This window comes from Balaenoptera physalus, assembly GCF_965194825.1.
Source record: "Balaenoptera physalus genome assembly, chromosome: 11".
NCBI lineage: Eukaryota > Metazoa > Chordata > Mammalia > Artiodactyla > Balaenopteridae > Balaenoptera > Balaenoptera physalus.
In genome coordinates, this window is record NC_138896.1 from 94914400 (window position 1) to 94937028 (window position 22629).

The following is a 22629-nucleotide window of genomic DNA, read 5'->3' on the forward strand; positions in this document are numbered from 1 at the left end:
CGCGGCATGTGGGATCTTCCTGGACCAGGGCTCGAACCCGTGTCCCCTGCATTGGCAGGCGGATTCTTAACCACTGTGACACCAGGAAAGCCCCAAGCTATTTTAAAATAGTGGTTGAGGTTAACAAGATAATGAGATTGAAAGTGATCAGAGATGAGGGAAGGTCAGGCCAGATTTTCTGAGGATGTGTGATTTGGGCTGAGACCTAGATGACAAGATATGGCAATCTTATGAAAATTTGGGAAAGAACCCTTTAGACAGGGGAAATAAGAAGTGCACAGGCCTTGAGGCTGCAACAAGCTTCACTGACTCAGGAGACTGGAGATAACTCCAGAGCTTGGAGAGCAAAGTAGAAATGAGGAGAATGGTGGGTGCTGACATCAGAGGGGTGGGCAGGACTGGATCGTATAGGACCCGGAAGGCCGTGGAAAGATGTTTGAACTTAATTTTCAGTTCTTTCAACATGAGAGGCAGTGGAAGTAACAGTTTTATGTTAAAGACCTATTGTTCTTTGGCCGTTTATAGCTTCCACCTTAAACTTAGATTTTTAGGATGTGAACTCCTCAGTTCTCATATCTATATAATTCAATTGACCATCATTGCCAGAAATTGTCTGGTGTTTCACAAGTGCTCATATTAATGGGAATATGAAAGCTGGAACAAGTTATGGATTCCTGTGACCTGTGATAAATCATGAATCTTACTCAATTATGAGCTTCTTTTAATTCATACTGAAAGCATTCAGAAATAGTAAACTCAGCCTCACCTGTCACTAATATATTAAGTTGATTAAATATTGATTTTTAATTTTAGATCTGTCATTTTTTATTTACTAATACTTTAGATTTGCCTTTTCCTATTTATTGCTCTATATAACCATCTTTTAAAACATATCATAGGGGGCTTCCCTGGTGGCGCAGTGGTTGAGAGTCTGCCTGCTAATGCAGGGGACACGGGTTCGAGCCCTGGTCTGGGAGGATCCCACATGCCGCGGAGCAACTCGGCCCGTGAGCCACAGTTACTGAGCCTGCGCGTCTGGAGCCTGTGCTCGGCAGCAAGAGGCCGCGATAGTGAGAGGCCTGCGCACCGCGATGAGGGGTGGCCCCCGCTTGCCACAACTAGAGAAAGCCCTTGCACAGAAACGAAGACCCAACACAGCCATACATACATACATACATACATACATAAAAAGAATGTAAGCAGACAAGAATAGCATTAAAAAAAAAAAAAAAAACAAAAAAAAAAACATATCATAGGGAAAGCTGTAGTAAACTATTAAATACATGGATAAGAATAGGCACATGGAGACAAAGTAACATCAAATTGTATGTTTGTGAAGATGTTCTTATATAGTTTGCAAAGTCTGCGAGATATATTCTGCTCATTGGACTGACGTTATGGAATTAAGCGTTAAGAGGCAGATACGCTGCTTTGTTTGCAGTATCTAAGTCAGAAACAATAAATATGCACTCATATCGCCTGCTCCTGCAAGGAACACAGACATCACCAGTCAGCTTCCTCCTGTAAAACCCAGCCTCAGCCTCAGAATCCTTTTCATCATTGTGTCCTAAGCAGCCACTACTCATCAGCAGGGTCTCAAGAGAAACTAGCTGATCAGTTGTCCTTGCCTTAAACCGACAAGGAACAAAGAAGATATGCGTCTTTTCCAGGTGTGAAAATTCTTGTTTACTTCTCACAATACGGGATAAAGAATATGGGCACATGGGACTTAGGGTAAGATTAACAAAATGCTTCACATATGGGAGGTGTTTAATAAATATTAGATTCCATATTTTTCCTGGAAACTCAAATGATACTATTTTGGTCTCAGAGGCCCAAAAAGGTTTTTATTCTCAAATACGACCCTGTCCACTCCCATTATCTATAGAATCTTGGACCCTTATTTAGAGGAACATCCAGAGGAAAATACACACACACAAACACACACACACACACACCAACTTATTTGTTATTATTCCAAGTCAGAACTTTATTGCTTTTGTCTAAATACCTTTACAAGACTTATAGATACTAAACATTGTGGTCTTTAAATGAGTTTTAAAGAAGAGAGTAGAGGAAGAAGGGAAAAGGTGAAAAAAAGGCCATTGATTTGGGTGAAGAATACAGAAAAAAAAATAAGATTTTAAGTTTTCAATATTTGGGCAAAATATTAAAGACTTATTTTTATAATATATTAAAAATAAAATTCTAGCATATATTATTTGGCGTAAGATGCCATCTACTCCTTGTGTGGTTTCTGTTAAAGAGGAAATAAAAATTGGGGTGAGTTCCCATTGTTAAGATGCTTTTTTGTAATGGGATATATTTCTACATATTTTATGTAACTTTTTGAAAGTATCTTTGATAGTAAATGCCAAATAAAAAGCAATCCGTTTTTCTCCCAGTTTTATTGAGAAATAATTAACGTGTGTCACTGTATAAATTTAAGGCAAACAGCATAATGGTTTGATTTATATAGACTGTGAAATGATTACCACAACTAGGTTCACATAACATCCATCTTCTCATATAGATACTATAAAAAGAAAAGAAAGGGGAAAAAAATCAATCCTTCTTATCTATGTTTTCTGTTCCTAAGAGGTTATTATTTTAATTTATTAGAGGCTTTTGAACTCTTTAATTTATAACATCTGAAAAATGTATGGGACTCCCAGCTCCATATCAAAAAATGTTAATTAAGAAAGGCTGTGGGGACTTCCCTGGTGGTCCAGTGGTTAAGACTCCCGCTCCCAATGCAGGAGGCCAGGGTTCGATCCCTGGTCAGGGAACTAGACCCCACATGCATGCCGCAACTAAAGATCCCGCATGCCGCAACAAAGACCCAGAGCAACCAAAATAAATAAATAATTTTATTTATTTTTTTAAAAAAAGAAAGGCTGTGATGGACTGAGGTAGAGGATGGAGCTCATGTTAGAATTTTCCAGTGGTTGAGAGGCATGTGGGTAATTCAAAAATAATGTTATCTCTTTTTAGTAACATTGTTGCATTTGTTTTAGAATTTAAATAATTTTAAATAATGGTATAGGAATCCCATTTTATCAAAATGTGGAGTGAGCTAAAAATAAATTGATTCAGAAATGCAGCACCTTGAGAGAAGACAACTTTTATTCATTTTTGAGCCCTCACTTTCATGCTGGACACTGAATAAATGCTTGTTGAATAAATGAATAATCTGAATGAAGCTTTACCTTTTAGAAAATGAGATGACTTTTGTCCAAATAAAATATAAATGCAAAAAAGTACCTAGATAGATTTTTATTTCCCTATAGACTCCTAAACTGCAACAGCTGTTTTATATAGTACAGGAATATTGCTCTTACTCACTAACTCTGACCCTGAAAATGTCTGTTAGAAATAACTGAGCTCTCTAGTAGTTCATAATGACCCTGTCCTCCGGGCAGAACTAATCAGCGATTTGGAATAAAACTGGCAATTCTATAAATGAGACTTATTGATTTTTTATGTAGTTATCATCTTTGTATTAAAGAAGACACTTGCAATATGTTAGCGTTGATGAATATTAGGAATAAACTTTCAAACCATGGGGTTCTGTGATTATGACCTACCATGATGTTAATTTCTTCTTAATCCCTAGTGCTAATTGTTTGCAGTGAGAAAGCTAATATTACATGGGAAAACTCATAATTCCACTTAAATTGATATATTTAAGTTTTTTTTTTTACCCGCCTTTGAATTGTTTATGGTAACCTAATGAGTTTACTACCTATATCAAGCTTTAAAATGTTATTAAATAGTAATGACCAAATTTGCCATACTCATTGTGTTGACTGATGGTACATACAAGTGTCTTGAAACATCAAGAAGAGATGTTGGAGATTCCTCAAAAAATTAAGAGTAGACCTACCATATGACCCAGCTATTCCACTTCTGGGTATTTATCCAAAGAACACAAAAATACGAATTTGAGAAGATATATACACCCCTATGTCCATTACAGCAAGATATGGAAACAACCTAAGTCTGTTGGTGGATGAACGGATAAAGAAGATGTGGCATATATATACATATATAAATATACACACATATATATACATATATGTATACACACACAATGGAATACTACTGAGCCATAAGAAAAATGAAATCCTACCAACTGCAGCAACATGGTTGGACCTTGAAGGTATTATGCTACATGAAATATGTCAGATGAAGAAAGACATATACCATATGACTTCACTCATATGTGGAATCTAATACAAAACAAAACAAATGAACAAACAAAATAAAGCAAAAGCAAACTCATAGATATAGAGAACAGATTAGTAGTTACCAAAGGAGAAGAGGGTTAGGAGTGCATGGAATGGGTGAAGGGAGTCAACGGTATGGTGATGGATGACAACTAGGCTTGTGGTAGGGATCACTTAATATATACAGATGTCAAGTTATAGTGCCATATGCTTGAAATTTGTAAAGTAGAAAATAAGAAAAAACAAAAAAGATGTTGATAGTTATTTTTTGTAAGAAAGAATTCATGTTGTTCCATAAATTGTTTGTAGAAAATACCTAAACCTGTTAGCTTGCTTACAGAGAGCAAAGAGGTCAGTGCCATAAAATCATTCTCATGGGGACAGTTAGCATCACATAGAGAAAATCTCTTGACCAACTTGCAACTCATATCCTAAACCATGAACTCAGAGACTGAGGCTGCGATTCAGAGAGATGTTAAGGAGTTTAACTGGCTTAATGTAAAGTCACCAGTATAAATTATTTAAAAAAATAATAAAACATACAACTTAAATTTGGGTCAGAGTAATGTTGCCTTCACATTTGATAGGTGTTCTAAAAGTGGTATATATTTTAAATGATTACTGATTCCAAATCCCAGATGGCCTAGGTACTAAAGTTACTGTACTCTTTTATAGTCAATAAATTTATCTATGGGAAATCAATCTAGACATGTGCTACTAAACTCTGGGTACCTATCTCCCTCAGGCAAATTTTGATCTCAAATACAAAACAATTAATCTCCTTTGTTTTCCTTTCTGATAGCCATGTGACTTTGAGCTAACGATCTATAACTTGATATAAGAAAAAAAGTAATTGTCAGGTTATTTTCTATTCAACCCAAAAAATGACTTTTCAATAAATTTTTATAGTGCATCTAGATAAGAGCTAAATCAGTATGTATTCTCTATCATTGAAAACATCAGAGTTTAAGAGCATATATTACCCATTGTAAAAATATGTTTTCAATTATCTTTCCTCTTAAAAATTTAAAATTTAAAACCTACCTATAAATGTAACATAGGACTTATCTATTACTTTTTATATTCAGGTATGTGTCTAATTTTTTTTTTTGAGGTTGCTTTTTATAGAGATGCAGACGTAGAGAACGGATGGGTGGATACAGGGAGAGAAGGGGAGGGTGGGATGAATTGGGAGATTAGGATTGACATATATACATGTTAATTTCTGCTGTACAACAAAGTGACTCAGTTATACATATATATACATTCTTTTTCATATTCTTTCCATTATGGTTTATCACAGGATATTGAATATAGTTCCCTGTGCTACACAGTAGGACCTTGCTTGTAGAAGATTAATTGTCTATAGGTGTGTGGATTTATTTCTGGGCTCGCTATTCTGTTCCATTGATCCGTATGTCTGTTTTTGTGCCAATACCACGTTGTTTTGATTACTGTAGCTTTGTAGTATTGTCTGAAGTCTGGGAGGGTTATGCCTCCTGCTTTGTTCTGTTTCCTCAGGATTGCTTTGGCAATTATAGGGCTTTTATTGTTCCATATAAATTTTAGGATTATTTGTTCTAGTTCTATGAAAAATGTCATGGGTAATTTGATAGGGATCTCATTAAATCTGTAGATTGCTTTGGGTACTATATGCCTAATTTATGTGTGGTTTTTTAACAATGAAAATAATTCCTTATAATTTGGATATTTGTTTAGCTGCTCAAGTTTTACTGTCAATGTACGTTTATTATATTTTCATCAATTATTCTTGAAGAATATTTGAATAACTGTATGGGACCAACTTAAAATCTTAGTAGACTGTCTTAGAGGATTTTGAGGGTTTGTCAAAATCAAACTTGAAAGAAACAGTGTTTTAGATTGAACCTTTTTCCAATTACCACCGGTCACATCTCATAGATCTCCCAGAACAGATAGGAGGGAAATAGGTGTGATCCATGTCATACGTCACAGTCATAGTCATTTTATGAAAATGTCCTCATCACAGAAGTATTGACAATTCACCAGGAAAGATCCCTCAAGATATTTAGTTTTGCTGATGAAAAGAAGAAGATGCCAGTCGACTTACGAATTAGTTGCCTTCAGTGGAACATCACATGCATTCATTCAAATTTATTGACACAGCGTTTGAATGGAGTTTTAGAAATACAAACTGTGTTGTGCTTGGCATTGCTCTCTGAATGCTTTTTAGCACTCAGGATTGTATGTGGCAGAAACGGCCTTGATTATATCCCGTAATGAGGATATGTCAGAGAAGTTACTTATACTTATGAATCACTAGGTTGGAATAACTAGTACCTGAAGTTGGCCATCACTGTTTCAAAAAGTACATACAGTGGGCTTCCCTGGTGGCGCAGTGGTTGAGAATCTGCCTGCCAATGCAAGGGGACACGGATTCGAGCCCTGGTCTGGGAAGATCCCACATGCCGCGGAGCAGCTAGGCCCGTGAGCCACAACTACTGAGCCTGCACGTCTGGAGCCTGTGCTCCACAACAAGAGAGGCCGCGATAGTGAGAGGCCCGCGCACCGCGATGAAGAGTGGCCCCCGCTTGCCGCAACTAGAGAAAGCCCTCACACCACAGAAACGAAGACCCAACACAGCCAAAAAAAAAAAAAAAAAAAAGTACATACATATACTGTGGATAACTGATGTTTCAGAAATTGTTATTACTCAACCATGCTTTTTTTAGTACCAAGTTTGTGCTTTAGAATATTATAATCCATTGTAATTCCAAGTTACTAAACAGATTAATTTTTTAAAAAATCATGATCCTCCAAAGGCCAAGTTTCTGGTCTCACTTTCAAAGGTTAACCATACTGACAACACAATCACTTAGGAATATTGTGAAGAAGGTGTGTAACAGAGATGTGGCAATATATAATATTTTATTATAGAACCTTTAAAACAATACTTGTCAAAAGTGGAAGTTTTTTTTATAGTGGTAGGGATGAGCAGCTGTTGAATCAAGGAAAATGATGTCAGTGAAAAAACAGTATTTCATGTTTATAGTGCTGAAGTTGATTCATAAAGTAACCTACTTTTTTCAATCAAGTATCGATAGTGTCAAGTTCAGTTAGTAATATGTACAAGGGTTTCTTTGTGAAGTGAGACATACCTTTATTCAATTTGACATATTCCAGCCATTCTTAGTCAATAGCTCCCTCTTTAGACCTATGGGAGTTAGCAACATTATTTATGCCTTGGAAAATCAAATGTCCAGGGACTTTTGTGTAAGTACCTTTTTAAATCTAGTCACTGTATTAACTTTGGAACAAAAAATGTTCTTATGGAACAAATAAAATCTGTGGGAATAAAGGATTGAAAATGAATGATACTAGTAAAGTACTGAAATTAAAGTCATGCTTAAATAGATTAATTCCATACTTTTATGTAATGATTCCAGTGGCAATAAAACCTAAACACTTCAGGGACTTCCCTGGTGGTGCAGTGGTTAAGAATCTGCCTGCCAATGCAGGGGACACGGGTTCGAGCCCTGGCCCGGGAAGATCCCACATGCCACGGAGCAACTAAGCCCGTGCACCTCAACTACTGAGCCTGCTCTCTAGAGCCCGTGAGCCACAACTGCTAAACCCGCGTGCCACAACTACTGAAGTCCACGCACCTAGAGCCCGTGCTCTGCAACAAGAGAAGCCACTGCAATGAGAAGCCCGCGCACTGCAATGAAGAGTAGCCCCTGCTCACCGCAACTAGAGAAAGCCTGCACAAAGCAACGAAGACCCAACACAGCCAAAAATCAATCAATTTATTAAAAAAAACAAAACCTAAACATTTCACATGCTGTAGTCTATTTTCAATCCACCTGATGAATTAATATATCAAATTCTAAGCTTTTGGGCTTATTTTTAAATTTGGCAATGTTTTACTCTCTTGTTTGTCAGGTTTCTCAGTATGTTTTCATCTTTCTTTCACTCTGCATGAGCACAACCATACGAAGTTATGTTCTTATATGTGATTGGGTTACTCTCCCTTAGTTTCAGCGATTATATATTTCTATCACCAGCTGGAATATTCTTTATTAAAATCTGAAGCTGTTATTATGCTCAATAAATAAGGTTGCTTCTGTCTTTCTCTTTTCTTTAGGTAACATGTTTTTTTCTCCAAATTAGAAATCCAATATTTTAGAGACTTTTTTAATATTTAAAATTGTCACAGAAGTCCCAAAAGGAGATGAATTTAAAATCATTATTAATTATACCACTGTACAGCTATAACCACACAATATTGAAAGAACTTCCTTTGGTGTGTTTTTCTATAAATGTATATTTTTATAAAATTGGGATGAGGCCTTCCCTGGTGGCGCAGTGGTTGAGAATCTGCCTGCCAATGCAGGGGACACGGGTTCGAGCCCTGGTCTGGGAAGATCCCACATGCCACGGAGCAACTGGGCCCGTGAGCCACAACTACTGAGCCTGCGCGTCTGGAGCCTGTGCTCTGCAACAAGAGAGGCCGCGACAGTGAGAGGCCCGCGCACCGCGATGAAGAGTGGCCCCCGCTTGCCGCAACTGGAGAAAGCCCTCACACGGAAACGAAGACCCAGCACAGCCATAAATAAATAAATAAATAAATATATTAGGAAAAAAAAAAAATTGGGATGAAGCTGGAAATATGGTTTTACATCTTTTCAAAAAAATAAATATTATAACAAAAGCCATTAATGATACATTATATGAATTTCCCCCATGTAATTAGATATCTTTTAGAAATATAATTGGAAATTTCTGAATAACATTTCATCAAATGAAAACACCAGATCGATTTAGACATTGTCACACATTTAGAATATTGCCGCAATGAATGTCATTACACCTATATCTTTGAATGGCTTTCTGATTATTTCAGAAATAGTTTCCTGGAAGTGAAATTGTTAAGTGGAAGGACAAGACACTTTTGATATATTGCCAAGTAGCTTTTCAGAGTGGCTGTACAAAGACTTACTCTTAAAAAAGAGATTCTGAGTTGAATGATCTGATTGATCATTTTAAGTTAGAATTTAATTCACCAAGCCCTCCTCTCCATACCCACACCCCCCCACGACACCCCCCCGAGCATAGTAACCATCTTATTGACTAACTGCTTATGAACACACTGCTTTAAAGGGAAGAGAAAATACATATCTCTACTAGAAATATATAATAGGTATCCTGGTGACATTTAACTGAGGTGTTTCCAGTTATTATTTAATTTGCATTTTAAAAGCATTTATTATAAGTTAATGAATCAATTGATACTCCAGGGAACATTTAATAAGATTTATTGCCTTATAAAATTTATATGGCTCTCAGCTAAATAACCAAGATTATTAGCAGTTGCATAATTACATTTCTGGTAATTCTAGAGATTACCCAAAATAGGAAATATCTATAACTTTTTACATTTTACGTAGACATAGATGGCCTTAACACGTGATTCTGAAACATATGCATAATTTCAAAGTACTTGTATTTATTTTCTTTAATTTGAAAGGTGTTAAATCTATTGACATAAAATATAACTCCTTCATAGTAGCAGTAGGGCAGAGCAACTGAAAGGGCAATTAGTTAGAAAATGTTAAAATCCGAAGAGTTTAAAATGCCGTGTTGCCCAAGTAACCTCTAGCTCCCTCGGCCTGGAAGGTAGAAGGCTCTTAACCTTCCACAACATGTCTTCTGAGTGTTTTGTAAACTGTTCTCAGACCAGTTCTACTCGTTCATTCTATATTGCAGCCCATGGGACTCCAAGAACGTAAGCAGCTCCATTACTTAATTGAAAGCATTTCCCCTTAGCTACACATCCTCCCTCCTCCCCTCCTTTCCCTCTGTTCAACTGCTACTGTGAGACCCATTGATATCACTTCCTTCGTGAAACCTTCAGCGTCATTGTCTCCTCTTAACATTGCCTTCCTGATCTTTCACTGTATTCTATCTTATCTAACACCTTCCTGTCCCTATTCCTTCTGCCTAGTAACCCTTTCTTCATGTATATGGGAGAGGTACAGTGTGATATGGTGCAAAAGCCTTGGCCACCCAACTTGCTTTGGCCAATGGGACATGAGCAAATGTGATACAACCAGAAGCTTGAAAAGCACTTGCTCTTTGCCCCGCTATTGCTGCTGGAAACTCTTCCACTACTGCTCACCTTGCTTACCTGTGAGGATGAATGACCCATGGATCACAGATGGGCCATCCTCGTTAATGCTTCCCATACCAGTCACCCCACAGACTATTTAATATCTAGCTGCAGCCACATGAGTGACCCCCGGGAGAGACAAGCAGAAGATTTCCCCTGCTGTACTGGACCAATTTGCAGGCAAAAAGAATCATGAGCAAGTAAAACGGTATTGAGTCATTAAGTTTTGAAGTATTTTTTTTAATGTAGCAAATTGTTGCAATTATCTTCCAAACTTCTCAGATCTATTTCCTCATCTATACAATGAGGAATCAAAACCCCTGCTGATTGGTCCAAATGACATAATGACATTGGTCCATAATATCCTAGCCCTTAGAGTAGAGCATCTAGACTCATAGTGTCTAGTTTCAACCTTGGTTCCATTCTGTACAAACTGGGTTTCCTTTTTCTTATTTCCTTAAAATAGCAAATTATTTTAAGATCTCTGTACCTCAGTTTTCCCATTAAAAAATGTATATAATAAGAGTATCTTTATATCAGGAGTCTTTTGCTACAAGTAACAGGAAACCTGATTTAAATTGGCTTAAGGAAATAGGAATATGTCTCAGTTAACTGAAAAATGAAAGGGTAGCCTGTTGCCAGGTCCTTCTGCTTTCAGGAGTTTAAATGACACCATTAGAATGTTGTCTCTCTCCATGTATCAACCACTGTCCTTCATGTCGCTATCATTGTCAGTATCCATGAAGTATTCAGATGGCTGCCAGTGTCTCTACATCTACAACATTTCAGGTCAAGTTCAGTGAAGGAGGAAAGACTTTCAGAAATACCTACTTAACTGGAGGTCTTAATACCTCCAGTTAAGTTGTGTGCCTATCACAAGGCCAAGACAAACAAATCTGAAAGTCTGCTCAACCTTGAACCTATAGTTAGGAGTCAATCACTAGAGGCCACAAAGACAGGGTGGTTATCCAGAGGAATATTAGAGTAGTGTTACCTAAGAAGGCCAATTGATAAAAACAATGGCTGTCTCTGCCATTTATTCTGTAGAGAACAGTTATATCACCAGTGAAGGTAAATGCCTAGTGCTGAGGATGGTACATAACAAGAACTCAATAAATATCATCTGTAAATATTAATGTGAACATGCACAAAAAAGCCCCCACTGGCTGTTCTGTATCTTTACTGTGGTGATGGTCACATAAATTTACACATGTGATAAAATTACACACAACTAAATACACATGCACACACACACACACACACGAGTGCATGTATAGCTGGTGAAATAAGATCTGATTAAGGTCAGTGTTGATTTCTTGCCTTGATACTGTACTATAGTTATGCAAGATGTTACCATTTTGATAACTGAGTGAAGAGTGTACAGTTTCTCTGTGTTATTTCTTACAATTGCATGTGAATCTACAGTTATCTCAAAATAAAAACAAAAAAAAAGCATCAGTTATAGGATCTGACACATGGTTGACATGAAGGGCCATTATTATAATCACTATCTGAATTCTAGAGCAATGAACATCTTTCCTTAAAAAGGGAAACTTACTTCTAACCTCCTCCAGGCAGTCTTCCTGGTTTCCCCAGCTGGAACTCATTTGTCTTTCTGTTGTGCTCTTTTTCAAATGTCACTGTAGCACTAACCAGGGACAGTTGAGTATCAGAGTTCTCCATGTATGTCTCTGTCTCAATAGATAATGAGTTCTTGGAAGGCAAGGAATATCTTATTTTTGCATGTTTATCCATTCATGTGTTCATTTGTATTTTGTATCTTACCAAATCTCTTAGCACAGGTGTTTTCCAATGTTGCACTTTCAGAAAAATGTTAAGATTTGATATTCACATGAACATATATTTTTCATGATTATAATGACTATCAAAGCAAGACATAGGCATAGGCATATTTTTTTAATTGCACTTATATCAGAACTATTGTACGGTGGCTCGTTTCTTTTTACTGAACTGATTGTCTTTGGGTGTTTTTTTAAAAATCAGTGTTCAGAGATTCCGAAGATAGGAGATGTCTACTGGGAAAGGGTTTTTTTTTTACAGGAACCTGGGGGTCTGAGATTAGCTATTGAATGATCATCACAGTGGAGCTTCAATTCCCTTTTTATTTAGGTGTTGTGGGTTTCTGTCATAGAGATTTTAAGTAGAAAGGAGTTCATGATCTCCTCCTAAGGAGTTTGCGATTCAAGTGAATTTTTGGAAGCAATGAAAAGAAGGGCCAAGTGAGTTTTTTAATAGAGCATTACTCTTGCAGAAGTCGACTGTAATTCTCATATATATAGGTTCTCTGACCATGGCTGAGTGAGATAATAGCCTGTTTAGAAGCATTCGCCTTTGTTCGGTGAAGGGCATTCTGTCCTCCCACCACCCAGCCTTTTTTCGTTCATCACGCCCACCAAATAAGAGTGATGCCAAGTTCACAAATAGAAAGCAAGACTATTAACATATCAAGCACTTCCAAGATCAAAATACTGCATATGGCATGTGTGTTTTAATGAAAATCTAGACACAGCAGCAGCTGAAGTCTGCATTGTGTGTGGTTCCAAGTTAAAAGTGCGATTTCAAAGAGAAAAGAAACTTTTAACACTCACAGTAAAAATTGCTTCTTACATTTGGTGCCAATTAGTTTCCTATGTTACAATGTATGCATCAATGCCAAACTACTTTTCAGAGGGAGACAAAGTGTGCATTCCTCTGCCTGAACTTCCTTTTGCCTAGGGCTATCTACCTGCTATGCTCTGGTTCCTGTTAAAAAGTGTCCTGAAAGTTGGTCATTTCATTTATTTGGAGCCCACTCCTCTTGGGGACTAGTGTTTCTGATGGCCTTATCTGTTACCCCTTGATTTTGCATTTCTTCAGTTGATGGCTTTGCAGATAATGTTATTGATCACCATGGTAGCAGGGCTTATCATCCTGGAGAAAATGAGTTTACTGGCTCCATTTCCTTTTGTCTAGCATATGATTTGATGAGGTCATGTATTTCTTCCCCTTTCTTTCGTTTTTCTGCTCACCTTCCTGACACCTTACTTATAGAGGCAGGGGGATACAATCTCAGGCATGAAAGGTTAGGGGATTACAAAAGAAAGGGAAAATTTGGAGGCTGGAGAATTTCATCATTTTTCCTACCAAAAAGCTGTATCAGTTTTCTATTGCTATGTAACAAATTGCTATAAACTTAGTGGTTTAAACCAACATACATTTATTATTGTGAAGTTCCCATGGGTGAGGGGTTAGCTGGATCCTCTATTCAGGGTCTCAGAAGACTGCAAATCAAGGTGTCTGGTGGTGGGGGGAGGGTCACTCTAAGCTGAGGCTCAGAGTCCTCTTCCAAACTCATTGAAGATATTGACAAAAATCAAATCCTTGTGGCTGTAGGACTGAGGTCCTCAGCTTTCAGAGGCTTCCCTCTCCCTAGGCACATGGGAACTATTTGCTTTCTTCCTTCTGGCAAGCAGGGAAGTCTCTCTAGAGCTTTGCCTTCTTTTAAGGGCTCACAAGATTAGGTCAGACCAACCAGTTATCATCTCCCTTTTGATTAACTCAAAGTCAACTGATTAGTAAACTAATCACAGGAATGATATCTTATCGTTATTTCCAGGTCTCACCTACTATTAGGAGGAGGTTTCTACAAGGGCATGAGTCATCAGGGTTGGGGGTCATCTTAGAATTCTCCTTACCACAAGATCAATACCTGCCTCGTTCATCTCTCCCTAATTCTTAGAACTGAACCTGACACATTATATGCAAACCATAAAAATTTACTAAAAATTGAATGAATCACTCTTCTCATTTTTTGAATTATTGCAAGAGATAGAATTTCAAGTTCTTTGTTATTGATTGCTTATCTTACAGATGAATCATTCCATTTGGACTGACAAGTCTCCCAGATTTTTGATGATGGCTTAGTATAAATATTTGCCACTCTACACAGAGCATTTTAAGCTAGGCAATGTCTGGAATGATTAGCTAGTACATTTTTAAAATTTATTCTGTTAAAGGGACAGAGCCCGTGCTTGCTTTTCATTCATCAAAACTAGCGCCCATCTCCAGGTACAGATTTCTCTGTTCAATTACTAGAGAAATAGGAGTGGCTATACGTTTACTTCTCTAGTTTTTACATGTTTGCATGCTGGTAGCTGACAGATGTGCCATGTTTTTGAAGGCCTTAATATTTGCTAGGGCCTCCTTTTTTCTTACGGGTCATGGCTCAGCGTGTAGGTTTCTGCTTTCATAAATTGCAAAAGGAGTAAAGTCCTGAGCTCTCTTTTAGGTTTCTGATAGTGCTGTGAATTGTAGACTTGGTTTTAAAAGAATAGCTAGGGAGACTGACCACATTAGGAAATAGAGCATTCTTTTGGTGACAGGTACTTTGGGAACACACACACACACACACATATATATATATATATATATATATATATATAAAATCAAGTTTGAATGTATATATATTCAACTTTGAATATATATATATATTTGTTTATATTTCATACTCATTTATAGCTTATATGTTTAACATGAGACTATTTCATATTCCTATATATTTCCATAGAGATAATTCATATATGTGTGTGTGTGTGTTGTGTGTGAGTGTGTGAGTGTATGTGCATGTGTTTTACACAGCTTAGTAAAGTGTGAGTCCCCTTAGGAATGAGGCTCTGATTATAAATGCAGACAGTCTGGGTAATTCAAGGCCACTGGCTGAAGGAAGAGTTCTTGTACCTGTAAAGACCTTTCTCAACTTTTTCAGATTGGATTCCACACCTGACTGGAGGCAACTGTAGTGTTAGGAACACATCCAGGCCTAGAATTAGGAGAAACTGTTAGCTAGCTACCAGCCTTCTTCAGCCTGAGAGTCCCCATCTGTAAATTAGGAGACAATAATAGCATTACTTTTTTAAGAAGACATTTGCAAGAATAAGTCAGAACACATATACCTCTGAAGTTCTTAGCACTTAACATCTTCAAGCCATAGAATCCCCACCTCTAGTACATGGTGAGTACTCAGTTCAGTGGTTGTAATTGCTTATTGCTGTTGTTAAGAAGAAAGTGCTTTGTAAATTGAAAGCCCCTTTACAAATGTCAGGACATATTTCTAAATAGAAAAAGAAAAGCACCTTACAAGAAATACCAACTAATTAGGCTTGTTTTGCATTAACATGTTCACCTTAAAGTGTCCATGAAAGCACTAAGTGGGTTCGAGCTCCAAAGTGTGTCTCAAATTCATTTCACATTCTTTCTGTCTCCAAGACCAGTACCCCTAGTCCAAGTCACCCACCTAAAACAAGCATCTTTAAGGTACTTGCTAAGAGTTATTTAACATTTCTCGTCTTTACTTTCCTCATGGGAATAGTAATAGCACCTACCTTGTAGGATTTGTCATGAGGCGTTAATAAGTTATTAGAATTAAATAACTTTGACAAGTACGTAGCACATGGTAAGTCCTTACTTAATCTTAGCATAAAATGGGGATTTTAAAAGCTAAGTCTACAGTTCAGGATCCAGGAACATGTATTCCAACAATAGTTGTTAATACTTTCATTTCTTTTCAGAAATTTCATTTGCAGCTATTTCATTTAAACTGCTGATTTGTGTTAGCATATATATTGTTTATAATTATCTGAACATCTACTATGAAAGTTAAATTGTAAATAAAATTAAACAGAAAACTTTAAATCTATGACCCTCCTGCCAGTCTAAGCCAGAATTCTCCAGGCAGGTGGGCTTTGCATGCCCATGCATTGGCCAAAAAGGCTTCCTTTCCTCACTAAGTTAAAGGTTACATGGCAGACTGCCTAGGGGTATGGCCTCTGGCCCCAGGGCCCCTGCATTTTATCCTAGCTCCATCTCTATTAACTATGCACCACTGGACAAGTCACTTAAGACTATCTCCACTTCAGATTTCCCCATTTTAAAAAATGGTTTGATAATAGTATTGTCTACTAAGTAGAATTAATATGAGGATTATATAAGTTGGATATTTGTAAAAGTTAGAATAGTACCTGGTACTTACATGCTATATAAGTGTTTGTTAATCATAATGAAAATGTCTGTTTTAAACAAATATTCCTGCAGACATTGACCTCAGTTAAACCTCTCTGTAAACAGTTCTCTTAATGGCAAAAGGATATAATTTATGCTTCACACTTTCTGGCATATAAAATCTAAATTTTAGAGATGTGGGCGTTTATCAAGGCTTCTCACTATGAACCCTTTTCTTTCTTTTTTTTTTTTTTTAACATCTTTATTGAAGTATAATTGCCTTACAATGGTGTGTTAGCTTCTGCTTTATAACAAAGTGAATCAGTTATACATATACAATATGTTCCCATTTCTCTTCCCTCTTGCATCTCCCTCCCACCCTCCCCATCCCATCCCTCTAGGTGGTCACAAAGCACCGAGCTGATCTCCCTGTGCTATGCGGCTGCTTCCCACTAGTTATCTATTTTACATTTGGTAGTGTATATATGTCCATGACACTCTCTTACCCTGTCACATCTCACCCCACCCCCTCCCCATATCCTCAAGTCCATTCTCTAGTAGGTCTGTGTCTTTATTCCCGTCTTGCCACTAGGTTCTTCATGGCCTTTTTTTTTTTTTTTCCCTTAGATTCCGTATATATGTGTTAGCATACTGTATTTGTTTTTCTCTTTCTGACTTACTTCACTCTGTATGACAGACTCTAACTCCATCCACCTCATTACAAATACCTCCATTTCATTTCTTTTTATGGCTGAGTAATATTCCATTGTATATATGTGCCACATCTTCTTTATCCATTCATCTGTCGATGGACATTTAGATTGCTTCCATGTCCTGGCTATTGTAAATAGAGCTGCAATGAACATTTTGGTACATGACTCTTTTTGACCTATGGTTTTCTCAGGGTATATGCCCAGTAGTGGGATTGCTGGGTCGTATGGTAGTTCTATTTGTAGTTTTTTAAGGAACCTCCATACTGTTCTCCATAGTGGCTGTATCAATTTACATTCCCACCAACAGTGCAAGAGTGTTGCCTTTCCTCCACACCCTCTCCAGCATTTATTGTTTCTAGATTTTTTGATGATGGCCATTCTGACCGGTGTGAGATGATATCTCATTGTAGTTTTGATTTGCATTTCTCTAATGATTAATGATGTTGAGCATTCTTTCATGTGTCTGTAGGCCATCTGTATATCTTCTTTGGAGAAATGTCTATTTAGGTCTTCGGCCCATTTTTGGATTGGGTTGTTCTTTTTTTTGTTATTGAGCTGCATGAGCTGCTTGTAAATCTTGGAGATTAATCCTTTGTCAGTTGCTTCATTTGCAACTATTTTCTCCCATTCTGATGGTTGTCTTTTGGTCTTGTTTATGGTTTCCTTTGCTGTGCAAAAGCTTTTAAGTTTCATTAGGTCCCATTTGTTTATTTGTGTTCTTATTTCCATTTCTCTGGGAGCTGGGTCAAAAAGAATCTTGCTGTGATGTATGTCATAGAGTGTTCTGCCTATGTTTTCCTCTAAGAGTTTGATAGTGTCTGCCCTTACACTTAGGTCTTTAATCCATTTTGAGTTTATTTTTGTGCATGGTGTCAGGGAGTGTTCTAATTTCATACTTTTACATGTACCTGTCCAATTTTCCCAGCACCACTTATTGAAGAGGCTGTCTTTTCTCCACTGTATATGCTTGCCTCCTTTATCAAAAATAAGGTGCCCATATGTGTGTGGGTTTATCTCTGGGCTTTCTATCCTGTTCCATTGATCTATATTTCTGTTTTTGTGCCAGTACCAAACTGTCTTGATTACTGAAGCTTTGTAATATAGTCTGAAGTCAGGGAGCCTGATTCCCCCAGCTCCATTCTTCGTTCTCAAGATTGCTTTGGCTATTCGGGGTCTTTTGTGTTTCCATACAAATTGTGAAATTTTTTGTTCTAGTTCTGTGAAAAATGCCAGTGGTAGTTTGATAGGGATTGCATTGAATCTGTAGATTGCTTTGGGTAGTAGAGTCATTTTCACAATGTTGATTCTTCCAATCCAGGAACATGGTATATCTCTCCATCTATTTGTATCATCTTTAATTTCTTTCATCAGTGTCTTAAAATTTTCTGCATACAGGTCTTTTGTCTCCTTAGGTAGGTTAATTCCTAGATATTTTATTCTTTTTGTTGCAATGGTAAATGGGAGTGTTTTCTTAATTTCACTTTCAGATTTTTCGTCATTAGTGTATAGAAATGCAAGAGATTTCTGTGCATTAATTTTGTATCCTGCTACTTTACCAAATTCATTGATTAGCTCTAGGAGTTTTCTGGTAGCATCTTTAGGATTCTCTATGTATAGTATCATGTCATCTGCAAATAGTGACAGCTTTACTTCTTCTTTTCCGATTTGGATTCCTTTTATTTCTTTGTCTTCTCTGATTGCTGTGGCTAACACTTCCAAAACTATGTTGAATAATAGTGGTGAGAGTGGGCAACCTTGTCTTGTTCCTGATCTTAGTGGAAATGGTTTCAGTTTTTCACCATTGAGGACAATGTTGGCTGTGGGTTTGTCATATATGGCCTTTATTATGTTGAGGAAAGTTCCCTCTATGCCTACTTTCTGCAGGGCTTTTATCATAAATGGGTGTTGAATTTTGTCGAAAGCTTTCTCTGCATCTACTGAGATGATCATATGGTTTTTCTCCTTCAATTTGTTAATATGATGTATCACATTGATTGATTTGCGTATATTGAAGAATCCTTGCATTCCTGGGATAAACCCCACTTGATCATGGTGTATGATCCTTTTAATGTGCTGTTGGATTCTGTTTGCTAGTATTTGGTTGAGGATTTTTGCATCTATGTTCATCAGTGATATTGGCCTGTAGTTTTCTTTCTTTGTGACATCTTTGTCTGATTTTGGTATCAGGGTGATGGTGGCCTCGTAGAATGAGTTTGGGAGTGTTCCTCCCTCTGCAATATTTTGGAAGAGTTTGAGCAGGATAGGTGTTAGCTCTTCTCTAAATGTTTGATAGAATTCACCTGTGAAGCCATCTGGTCCTGGGCTTTTGTTTGTTGGAAGGTTTTTAATCACAGTTTCAATTTCAGTGCTTGTGATTGGTCTGTTCATATTTTCTATTTCTTCCTGGTTCAGTCTCGGCAGTTTGTGCATTTCTAAGAATCTGTCCATTTCTTCCAGGTTGTCCATTTTATTGGCATAGAGTTGCTTGTAGTAATCTCTCATGATCTTTTGTATTTCTGCAGTGTCAGTGGTTACTTCTCCTTTTTCATTTCTAATTCTATTGATCTGAGTCTTCTCCCTTTTTCTCTTGATGAGTTTGGCTAATGGTTTATCAATTTTGTTTATCTTCTCAAAGAACCAGCTTTTAGTTTCATTGATTTTTGCTATTGTTTCCTTCATTTCTTTTTCATTTATTTCTGACCTGATCTTTATAATTTCTTTCCTTCTGCTGGCTTTGGGGTTTTTTTGTTCTTCTTTCTCTAATTGCTTTAGGTGCAAGGTTAGGTTGTTTATTCGAGATGTTTCCTGTTTCTTGAGGTAGGCTTGTATTGCTATAAACTTCCCTCTTAGCACTGCTTTTGCTGCGTCCCATAGGTTTTGGGTCGTCGTATCTCCATTGTCATTTGTTTCTAGGTATTTTTTGATTTCCCCTTTGATTTCTTCAGTGATCACTTCGTTATTAAGTAATGTATTGTGTAGCCTCCATGTGTTTGTATTTTTTACAGATCTTTTCCTGTAATTGATATCTAGTCTCATAGCGTTGTGGTCGGAAAAGATACTTGATACGATTTCAATTTTCTTAAATTTACCAAGGCTTGATTTGTGACCCAAGATATGATCTATCCTGGAGAATGTTCCATGAGCACTTGAGAAAAATGTGTATTCTGTTGTTTTTGGGTGGAATGTCCTATAAATATCAATTAAGTCCATCTTGTTTAATGTATCATTTAAAGCTTGTGTTTCCTTATTTATTTTCATTTTGGATGATCTGTCCATTGGTGAGAGTGGGGTGTTAAAGTCCCCTACTATGATTGTGTTGCTGTCGATTTCCCCTTTTATGGCTGTTAGTATTTGCCTTATGTATTGAGGTGCTCCTATGTTGGGTGCATAAATATTTACAATTGTTATACCTTCCTCTTGGATCGATCCCTTGATCATTATATAGTGTCCTTCTTTGTCTCTTGTAATAGTCTTTATTTTAAAGTCTATTTTGTCTGATATGAGAATTGCTACTCCAGCTTTCTTTTGATTTCCATTTGCATGGAATATCTTTTTCCATCCCCTCACTTTCAGTCTATATGTGTCTCTAGGTCTGAAGTGGGTCTCTTGTAGACAGCATATATATGGGTCTTGTTTTTGTATCCATTCAGCCAGCCTGTGTCTTTTGGTGGGAGCATTTAATCCCATTTACATTCAAGGTAATTATCGATATGTATGTTCCTATTCCCATTTTCTTAAATGTTTTGGGTTTGTTATTGTAGGTGTTTTCCTTCTCTTGTGTTTCTTGCCTAGAGAAGTTCCTTTAGCATTTGTTGTAAAGCTGGTTTGGTGGTGCTGAACTCTCTCAGCTTTTGCTTGTCTGTAAAGGTTTTAATTTCTCCATCGAATCTGAATGAGATCCTTGCTGGGTAGTGTAATCTTGGTTGTAGGTTTTTCTCCTTCATCACTTTAAGTATAACCTGCCACTCCCTTCTGGCTTGCAGAGTTTCTGCTGAAAGATCAGATGTTAACCTTATGGGGATTCCCTTGTGTGTTATTTGTTTTTTTTCCCTTGCTGCCTTTAATATGTTTTCCTTATATTTAATTTTTGACAGTTTGATTAATATGTGTCTTGGTGTGTTTCTCCTTGGGTTTATCCTGTATGGGACTCTCTGTGCTTCCAGGACTTGATTAACTATTTCCTTTCCCATATTAGGGAAGTTTTCAACTATAATCTCTTCAAATATCTTCTCAGTCCCTTTCTTTTTCTCTTCTTCTTCTGGGACCCCTATAATTCGAATGTTGGTGCGTTTAATGTTGTCCCAGAGGTCTCTGAGACTGTCCTCAGTTCTTTTCATTCTTTTTTCTTTATCCTGCTCTGCAGTAGTTATTTCCACCATTTTATCTTCCAGGTCACTTATCCTTTCTTCTGCCTCAGTTATTCTGCTATTGATCCCATCTAGAGTATTTTTAATTTCATTTGTTGTGGTTTTCATCATTGCTTGGTTCCTCTTTAGTTCTTCTACGTCCTTGTTAAATGTTTCTTGCATTTTGTCTATTCTATTTCCAAAATTTTGGATCATCCTTACTATCATTATTCTGAATTCTTTTTCAGGTAGACTACCTATTTCCTCTTCATTTGTTAAGTCTGGTATGTTCTGACCCTGCTCCTTCATCTGCTGTGTGTTTTTCTGTCGTCTCATTTTGCTTATCTTACTGTGTTTGGGGTCTCCTTTTCAGAGGCTGCAGGTTCGTAGTTCCTGTTGTTTTTGGTATCTGTCCCCAGTGGCTAAGGTTGGTTCAGTGGGTTGTGTGGGCTTCCTGGTGGAGGGAACTAGTGCCTGAGCTCTGGTGGATGAGGTTGGATCTTGTCTTTCTGGTGGGCACGTCCACGTCTGGTGGTGTATTTTGGGGTGTCTGTGGCCTTATTATGATTTTAGGCAGCCTCTCTGCTAATGGATGGGGCTGTGTTCCTGTCTTGCTAGTTGTTTGGCATAGGGTGTCCAGCACTGTAGCTTGCTGGTCGTTGAGTGAAGCTGGGTCTTGATGTTGAGATGGAGATCTCTGAGAGATTTTTGCCGTTTGGTATTACGTGGAGCTGGGAGGTCTCTTGTGGACCAGTGTCCTGAAGTTGGCTCTCCCACCTCAGAGGCACGGCCCTGATGCCTGGCTGGAGCACCAAGAGCCTTTCGTCCACACGGCTCAGAGTAAAAGGGAGAAAAAATAGAAAGAAAGAAAGAAAGAAAGAAAGAGGCTATAATATAGTGAAGTAAAATAAAGCTATTGTAAAGCAAAGCTATACAGACAAAATCGCACCCAGAAGCATATACATATACACTCACAAATAAAAGGAGAAGGGGAAAAATTAATATATCCTGCTCCCAAAGTCCACCTCCTGAATTTGGGATGATTCCTTGTCTATTCAGGTATTCAACAGATGCAGGCACATCAAGTTGTTTGTGGAGTTTTAATCCGCTGCTCCTAAGGCTGCTGGGAGAGATTTCCCCTTATCTTCCCTGTTCGCACAGCTCCTGGGGTTCAGCTTTGGATTTGGACCCGCCTC

The 22629-nt window shown here is 37.5% G+C and overlaps 2 long non-coding RNA genes across 2 annotated transcripts in view; one reads left to right on the plus strand and one right to left on the minus strand.

The window, feature by feature from the left end:
• Positions 1-1194, plus strand: part of LOC309637604 — a 92729-nt gene extending 91535 nt beyond the window's left edge. The window contains exon 2 of the long non-coding RNA XR_014250699.1: positions 900-1194. This is a non-coding gene — a long non-coding RNA (uncharacterized lncRNA). The remainder of the gene's footprint in view (positions 1-899) is intronic.
• Positions 1-22629, minus strand: part of LOC309637601 — a 138812-nt gene that overhangs the window by 35894 nt on the left and 80289 nt on the right. The gene's annotated exons all lie outside the window — the stretch shown is intronic.